This window comes from Palaemon carinicauda, chromosome 33 (genome assembly GCF_036898095.1).
Source record: "Palaemon carinicauda isolate YSFRI2023 chromosome 33, ASM3689809v2, whole genome shotgun sequence".
Classification (NCBI taxonomy): Eukaryota; Metazoa; Arthropoda; class Malacostraca; order Decapoda; family Palaemonidae; genus Palaemon; species Palaemon carinicauda.
In genome coordinates this window covers 78580794-78590793 of record NC_090757.1, presented here as the reverse complement: position 1 = coordinate 78590793, position 10000 = coordinate 78580794, and the positions used below count along the sequence as shown (strand labels likewise).

Sequence of the window (10000 nt, the reverse complement as noted above, 5' to 3'; positions counted from 1 at the left end):
AAATAACATAAATTTAATTCATAGTTGAAAAGGCTTTACTCATGCTACCGAACGAGAAATATCCATTTAGGATATCCAAGTCTAATGAGAAGAAACAAACAAACGGAAGAGGACGAACACTTGCAAAGTACCAGCTTGAAAATGTTAATACTAAAGATGAAAAATTGAGAGAAAACATGGAGTTTCCACCCACACGTGATGTTGGGGGAAACGGAAATGCTTCGTGAGAGGACCGTCACAGCTTCGGAAGACTTGAGGTGGGCGGGCGTGCGGGCGTGCGGGCGTAGCAGGTTAAGGAGCCACTTTGGAGTTCCCTCTCGGTTGCCACTGATATTGTGGTTTCGACCACACTCATCCCTGAAAGAAAAACAATATATGTCATTTTATTATTAATTTAAAAACATTTTGTATGGTAATGAGAGTATTTTTTTTTTTTATTATTATTTTGTTTACGCTAAACATAGATTTTACTACTGAAAATGAATATGAGTAAAACTAAGATAATATTTAATGAAAATGCAGCGATACAACATAAAAGAGTTATGGATAAACTTCTAGCGATTGTTATTGAATATATGTACTTGGGACAGAGAGTAAGTATTTCCCCAGAACATAAAACCGAAATTAAAAGAACGCTAAGCATGGGGTGGAAAACTTTGCCGAACAAAATGTTTTTATGAAAAGTGAAATGTTACTTTCTCTGAAATGAAAAGAAACTAATCAGATGCTCGTACCAGTTTTAAATTATGCAACAGAAACGTGGAGCCTTACTAAAACACTTAGAACACAAGCTAGTCACAACTCAAAGACTTATGGAAAGAATTATGATGGAAATAACACTAAGAGCCAGAAAAAGTACAACATCCATAAGTGAACAAACAAAAGTAGAAGATATTCTAACAACATATAAGAATAAGAAATGGATATGGGCAGGATATTTTATGAGGATGATAGATAATTATAGATGCATATCAGGAATAACGGAATTGTTCCCTAAAGATTGCAAAAGAAGCAGGGGAATGAGGAGAAGCCAACGTACTGACAAACTAGGAAAGTTAGCTGGTGTGGATTGGCATTGAAAGACCATAATCAGACGCAAGTAGAAGGAATTGTCTGAGGCCATTAATCTGCAGTACTAGTAAGGGAGGAACGTAGAGAGTAGAGGTCTCCTTTTTGTTTTGTTTTACTTGTTGATGTCAGCTACCCCCCAATATGGGGGCAAGTGCCTTGGTATATATATATATATATATATATATATATATATATATATATATATATATATATATATATATATATATATATATATATATATATATATATATATTGTAATGGCTGGTTTTGACCACCACTCAAAACAATACACTTATCAAATAGTATTCACCATCATACAGTACTAAGTCCACTAAAGGTGGAATAGTAACCAAATATCAATACGAGTGCAAAGTCAACTCAAGGGGACGAAGAAAATACCACAAAAATTTCCTTAATTTTAATACATAATAACAAGACAGAAATAACACCTGAACCACAATAATACATTAATAAATGATACACACTCAATCTTAACTCCCTGTAAAAGAAAACAATTATACAATTACGGAAAGGTCAGCAACACATGCATACTAAATGGAGAGAGGGTCCAGAAAGGAGAAGGCCAACGAAAAGTGAGAACAACCTAACAAATACAAACTAAATATCCCTATCTAGTGGACGATGGCTGGTTTGATTGAAAGGCTTTCACAAGCTCCAGTAAGGACGTCAGCTGACAAGTCGTGATCGCGATACTTAAATAGGCATAAATATTATTACCTTGGGACAGAGAGGTCCCCTTGGCTTTTACTGAACCAAGGGCAGTAACAAAATGTTAAGATGAGACGTCTTGCTGCAGAGAAAGGATATCCAACACAAGCTCAATAGCTTCAAAATGTGGCTCTGCAAAGGCGTGGAATAATATAGATCCAATCACAAATGTCGTGCCCTACAAGGTTGGAGGCTCAGAAACACACTAAGGAACCATCCTCAAAAAAAAGCCCCTCCAAAACTCCGTTCACGCAGGAGCGCAGCCACGTAATCCACACCACTTGAAAATATAAAACAGCCGTTAGTCCATTATAAACACTAACATAACCACCAGTGAAAAGACAAACTATCAAAAAAAAAATAAACAATACGTCTACAATATATTAAACCTTATACATCTATAAAAACTTAAATAATTTAGAAAAATAAAGCAATAATATTACACCTCCTCACCCAACCAAAAAAAAAAAAAAAATTCCAATTTTTTTTTTTCTAAAGTGATTTGAATTACAACATACAGGTTATCACATTATGAAATATTAAACCAACACTCAAAAATATTAAATATTAAACCAACACTCAAAAATAATTATTAAACAAATTGCAAAAACATGACAAACAAAAGGAAAGAGGGGGGCAAGTACCAAGGTTTGCAGCTCACAAGGATAGCAATATATAACCGATACTAAAAAAAAATCTTAAACCTAAATTAATCACAAGTAAACTTTCCAAAACCAGAAAACCAAAACATCACCATCTGATAAATAGGTACCCAACCTAAAAATTTCACATCACTCATATCGTTAATAAACTTAATTAAGAGTCATTGCACTAACAACCGGATTCTGTATATATAGTCCAAAAGCTATAACCTTTTCCACACACAATACACTGTTCCTTTTCAGGGATACACCTCACTCACTATCAATAAATGTTGATCACAAAAACCACTGTCTATTTCAGTGTTATATATCACACTTATCACCATAGTGTCCAATACATACACACACACCGAACGACACAGAGAAGACCACCACAAGACTCCCCTGCGCAAACAAACAAACAAAATCGATGAAGCGTAATTATTAGCCTGAAAATACAGAATACCAGATTAGTGCCTATCTCTTTTCTTAGCTTATTATAAACCTTATCGTACCTGAAACCTCTAAACCTTAGTAGATTAACCTTAACTCAGTCTAGGGTACCACTCATACACCAGCCTGTAGCGCCTAAAAAACGGCTGTTGTGCTACAGACCCGTGAGCCCATGACCCATCTAATTAATCAATCATTAGAAAGTACCAGTGATCACCCTTACCTTTTAACCTTAAAGATCCCATATAATATACCCAGAACATTATAGCCTTCTGTAAACAAACCATGATTAATAAATCTTAAATATACATTTACTTCTACTCACTACGTGCCCACTTCAACAGCACACACACCATAATTAGAACGATACAGATACTACCTTTAATAACTGCATAGCCCTCTGTCAATCAACTAATATTCAACGCTGCGAGAGAGAAAATCGGCAACAATATTATCTTTTCCTGGGATGTGGGAAAATTCTAAATTCCACTCTTGCAGCATGAGACTCCACCTCATCAATCGTTGATTTTTATTTTTGTATCTGCTGATGAAGGTCAGGGGATTATGGTCTGTCAAGACCTTAATAGGTGTATCTGAGGAGGAGAGATAAACCTGAAAATGGTTAATAGCAAATACTAAAGCAAGAGTCTCTTTCTCCACAGTGGAATACCTACGTTGGGCAGAGGACAATTTTTTTGAAAAGAATGCGACAGGATGAGAAACTCCCTGCTCGTCATTCTGCAACAACACTGCTCCTACACCAACGTCACTTGCATCCGTGGCAAGAGAAAAAGGAAGGTCAAAATCAGGAGCTCTCAAGACAGGGAAATTAATTAAAACTCTTTTTAAATTATCAAAAGCCCTTTGCGTTTCATTCGTCCAGACAAATGCTACATTCTTTCTCAAGAGATTTGTTAACGGATCGGCTATATCCGAAAAATTCCTAACAAACCTTCGGTAGTACCCACTCAAACCAAGGAATCTTCGGACATCCCTCCTACATTTAGGGACTACCATATTTTCAATACTTTCGATATTGGCCTGCTTAGGAGCAACTTTACCATTACCAACCTCATGACCCAAATATACCACCTTCGCCTTTGCGAAATCGCTTTTCTTTAAATTAATTACCAAATTTGCCTTTTTCAACACCTCAAATAGTGCCCTAATACGTTTTAAATGGGTTTCCCAATCATCGCTATAAATAACAATATCATCAATATACACAACACATCCTTCTAAACCATGGACTAAAGTATTCATTAACCTCTGAAAGGTAGCAGCCGCGTTCTTCATACCAAACGGCATAACTTTACATTGAAACAATCCCTGTGGTGTTACAAAAGCAGACAGGGCCCTTGCCCGCTTTGAAAGAGGAACTTGCCAATAACCTTTCAACAAATCGAATTTGCTAATGTATTTGGCCTTCCCCATTCGATCAATACAATCCTCAATTCGAGGTAATGGATAACAATCAGATTTAGATAACTCATTCAACTTACGGTAATCAAAACATAACCTGAAATCACCGTCGGATTTCTTGACCAATACAACAGGTGATGACCAAGGACTTTGACTAGGTTCAATTAGGTCATGTTTTAGCATATAATCCACTTCCTTTGCTACAACCTCATTTTTGAAGGGATTCAACCTGTAAGGAGATTGTTTCACAGGAGTGGCGCTACCTACCTCTACATCATGTTCAAGGACCGAAGTCCTACCCGGTACATCCGAAAATAATTCTTTATAATTAGATACTAAATTTTTCAAAGACCTTTGTTCTTCCTTACCTAAATGTGAAATTACTCCCGAAAATTTTTCCAAAGACTTTCTATTATCCGACCGCCATTCACACCCATTAAAACAATTATCATCAATACCCTCCCCCTCTGAAAAAGAAAAATGGTTATTGTTCTCAGAATCTACCGTGTTCCCAATAGTTGCCACAGGAATGACTTTTTCCCGTTCCATATAAGCTTTCAACATATTTACATGACACAGTTGAAAAGGTTTCCTTCTTTGAGGTGTCTCCACTAAATAGTTAACTTCACTTACTTTTTTCAAAATTTTCCAAGGACCTGAAAAAGAAGCTTTCAATGGATTCCCTGGGAAGGGTAACAAAACCAATACTTTATCGCCTACCGCAAAGTCGCGTGCCTTGGACCTTCTATCAAAGAAAAACTTCATTCTTTTTTGGCTACATAATAAGTTTTCACCCGCAAATTTCCAAGCCTTGGTTAATTTATCGCCTAGATTAGACACATAATCCAATAAATTAACCTCAGGGACGTCTCCCTCCCAAGACTCACGAACCACATCAAGAGGACCTCGAACACAATGGCCAAACACAAGGCTGAAAGGCGAAAAACCTAAAGACTGACTTGGGACAGAACGAAAAGCGAACAACAAATAAGGTAATTCCTTATCCCATTCAGAACCATTAATCAAACAATATTTCTTTACCATGGATTTCAGGGTCTGATGAAATCTCTCCAGAGCTCCCTGGCTTTCCGGATGATATGGAGAAGAGGTCACATGTTTTATATTTAACTCTGCCATTTTATCTTTGAAATACCTGCTAACAAAATTAGAACCACAATCCGATTGAATAATCTTAGGCATCCCAAACCTGGTAAAAAAGTCAATTAGTACATCTACAATTTTAACACTTTTTATTGTACGTAGTGGTATTGCCTCGGGATATCGAGACATCCTATCCATGATTGTCAAAATATATTCATTACCACTACGCGTCTTCGGTAATGGTCCAACCACATCAATAATGACTTCCTTAAAAGGTTCGGAAACTACAGGAATAGGACATAGAGGCGATTTTGGAATCCGCTGATTGGGTTTACCGACCCTCTGGCACACATCACAACTATTGACAATCTTCTTTACATCTGCCTTCAACTTCGGCCAATAATAATTCCCTAACAATTTGCAAGAAGTTTTATGAATTCCAAAATGGCCGGCCAGACCACTTTCGTGCGCCAACGACATTAACTCCTTCCTGTAACCAAAAGGAACCATTATCTGTTTCACAATTTCATAATCAACATTATCCACCCCAATAGGCCTACTCAACCTATATAAAATATTATTAAATATCTTAAATTTGGGACCAGTCATATCAGACACCTCACCTGACTCGATAGAGAGTTCCCGAAACTCCTTTTTCTGGGCTTTGATTAGCTCTTCAGTAGTCCAATTTAACTTGTCCGTTAACATTCCAAGATCTACAGCTAGGCTATCACTACGATCTAAACTACTTAAATCTACATCAATTGTTGACTCTGCAGCGTCAACAATTCTAGCACTAGAACGAGTAACTGCTGCTACTTCACTATTAGGGTTTATCAATATCGGACAATTATTATTCTTCATAGCCACATCATTCCCTAACACAACATCAACCTCCTTAACCGGGAATTTATCAACTATGGCCAATTTCAAATTCCCTGCAAAGGAAGGGCAGATTAAATTAAAATTTTCAATAGCATATGACTTTACAGAATCAGGAAAACCAGCCAATAACACAAATTCCCCACTTTTGGGTACAAAATTACAAGGTAATGCCTCCCTTAGAATCAAAGACTGAGCTGCCCCGGTATCACGCAAAATACGCACTCGTCTTTTCTCGGAAGAATTGGCGAAGGAGGCACTACCGAAAGACAAATATCTGTCAAAACAACCAGGTAGTCATTGATCAGCGGATGTTGTTGGGGTAGGTTCTCTCTCTCTCTCTTCCACACCCATCACTGGCCTAACATTAGCATTTTGAGATTTTCTAAACGCATAACACATACTCTTTACGTGCCCCTTCTTATTGCAAAAGAAGCACGTCAATGTTTTCAATTTCTCTGGATTATATATATTTGGCCTATTGCCTCTGTTAGGAGAAAAATTATTATTAGCGTTACCCTGATTATTTCTACTAAACACCTTAGCATTATTATTAGGATTAGCATTATTATTCCTACCCGTCTTAACCCAACCAGAATTCACCTTTGTCGTTACTCCCCCTAACTCACTCTTATGAGACAAGCAATATTCGTCACTAGCGATGGCTACCTCCTGAACAGTCTCGAGTTTCAACTCTTCGAGGTGGACCTTCAGTTTATCCGGGACACACCTTTTAAACTCCTCCACCAACATTAACTCCTTCAATTTCTCAAAATCTCCCACCTCCTTGGACTTGAACCAATCGCTAGCATACTGTTCCTTCGCCCTGGCAAATTCAACATAAGTTTGTTCCCTACATTTTTCTAAGTTCCGGAAGCGTTGCCTATAAGCTTCAGGGACTAACTCATAGGCCTTCAAGACAATAGCCTTCACACTCTCATAATCTGCTGATAGATCCTCCTCCAGCGTTACATATACCCTCTGAGCTCTTCCAACCAATTTACTTTGTATAAGAGTGGTCCAATACTCTTGGGGCCACTCCAACCTTGCAGCAATCCTCTCAAACGATACAAAAAACTCTGCTACATTATTTTCTTCGAATTTAGGTACAAATTTGAGAGCCTGCGATAAATTAATAGCAGGAGTTACTAACCTATTTGGGGAATGGGCGGGGGAAAAAGAAACTGGGTTTCTCATAGCAATCTCATGCTGCCTCTCCTTTTCTCTTTCCCCTGCCTTAAACTTTTCCATTTCAAATTCCATTTGTCTCAGGGCAATTTGCCTATCCAAAATTTCTACTGACACTACATTATCAGGTTTCACCTCTTGTTCCCCACTTGTCTTTACAGTCTTAACATAATCATAAATTTGCAATAGCAATACACCCTTTCTAATGGACACATCATATTCCAATTCAAAATGCTCTGCAACAATTTCCAAGTCTTCCCTATTTAACTCTGCCAACCTCTCTTGCCACCCCTCTCCTCTAAGTAGTTCGAATACGTTAACAGCCATGATCACTTATTCACACAAAACACTAAATTTACATAAAACAACACCGAGGAGGTGAAAATACACTGCCTGAAAAAAAAAATTACCCCAAGAATTAACTTTGCACAAACAGGTGAATACTCAGGAACGAACAATCCTGCCACGGTCGCCACTTGTAATGGCTGGTTTTGACCACCACTCAAAACAATACACTTATCAAATAGTATTCACCATCATACAGTACTAAGTCCACTAAAGGTGGAATAGTAACCAAATATCAATACGAGTGCAAAGTCAACTCAAGGGGACGAAGAAAATACCACAAAAATTTCCTTAATTTTAATACATAATAACAAGACAGAAATAACACCTGAACCACAATAATACATTAATAAATGATACACACTCAATCTTAACTCCCTGTAAAAGAAAACAATTATACAATTACGGAAAGGTCAGCAACACATGCATACTAAATGGAGAGAGAGTCCAGAAAGGAGAAGGCCAACGAAAAGTGAGAACAACCTAACAAATACAAACTAAATATCCCTATCTAGTGGACGATGGCTGGTTTGATTGAAAGGCTTTCACAAGCTCCAGTAAGGACGTCAGCTGACAAGTCGTGATCGCGATACTTAAATAGGCATAAATATTATTACCTTGGGACAGAGAGGTCCCCTTGGCTTTTACTGAACCAAGGGCAGTAACAAAATGTTAAGATGAGACGTCTTGCTGCAGAGAAAGGATATCCAACACAAGCTCAATAGCTTCAAAATGTGGCTCTGCAAAGGCGTGGAATAATATAGATCCAATCACAAATGTCGTGCCCTACAAGGTTGGAGGCTCAGAAACACACTAAGGAACCATCCTCAAAAAAAAGCCCCTCCAAAACTCCGTTCACGCAGGAGCGCAGCCACGTAATCCACACCACTTGAAAATATAAAACAGCCGTTAGTCCATTATAAACACTAACATAACCACCAGTGAAAAGACAAACTATCAAAAAAAAAAATAAACAATAAGTCTACAATATATTAAACCTTATACATCTATAAAAACTTAAATAATTTAGAAAAATAAAGCAATAATATTACAATATATATATTGAAGAAAGGAGATATCGTCCTCTAGTAATATGATACTGTAATTGTTATGCTTTCGAAACTGCTACACTGTCATGAGCCCCATTACCTCGAGTTTACACTAGATAGTGGGCAAACCTCAATGGTCAAAGGAGGTCTGTGCCTCCAGGCCAATAACTATTATTTACCAGGAACTATAAAACTTCCTTTATTCTAAGGTTAGTCACATACAGAGGCCAGATTTAGGAAATAAAGATCCTATAGAACAGGGCAAGTTAATCCATATGGGGCATGCTACTCAATCAAGAAAGGCGGAGCCAGATATTGATCAGAGGTGTACCGAAGAAATGAGGCCGACTCATTGTACATGTCTGGGAATCGAACCATGGCGTTTGCCCCTTAAACATGGAAGCAACCAATAATGCAAGGCGAAATATGACCCTCGAATTTCACCTCGTTGACCTAGGAGGTTACAAGAGGAATATAGTCAGTTCAACTTCAGCTAACCGATAAAGGGGGAAAAACAAATGGAAGACGAACGCTCAGATACTTTCCTCACCGTCAGGATGGCAGAAAACTCAGTTAATCCTCCACCGGAGAGAGAGAGAGAGAGAGAGAGAGAGAGAGAGAGAGAGAGAGAGAGAGAGAGAGAGAGAGAGAGAGAGAGAGAGAGAGAGGCTCTGGTCGATTCCTAGACGTCACGCGCAGAACCAGCTGTGATTGAGCCCACAGATTCCCTGTTGTGCTATGCATCAATTAATGAGACCAAGCTAGGGAACCCCAGCAAACCTTGTGAAAGAGGGAAAGTGTCAGGGACATAATCATTGTATAGGGCAATTAAGGAATGGGGCATTAGAACATGTAACGGGAAATTACATGAAGTGAGTAATTGGATCAATTTTGTCTTTAATTTTACTTTGTAGAAAAGAAGAACCCATTTTGTTGTATTTTACCAACCCAATATTACTCTACTTGAAGGCTTTTATCATATCTTATGACGTGGGAATGAGCGGTAAGTAAATTCAAAACAACATGTCTTCTTCCAGGATCGTAATTAATTTTTAGTACTAATCGTAGGAATAAGTGAAGAATTGTATTCCACACGTGAAAGAATTGTATCACTTATAT

General features: G+C 37.8%; 1 pseudogene; it reads right to left on the bottom strand.

Annotated features, from left to right (window-relative positions):
• Positions 1 to 10000, bottom strand: part of LOC137626275 (uncharacterized) — a 30729-nt pseudogene that overhangs the window by 12123 nt on the left and 8606 nt on the right.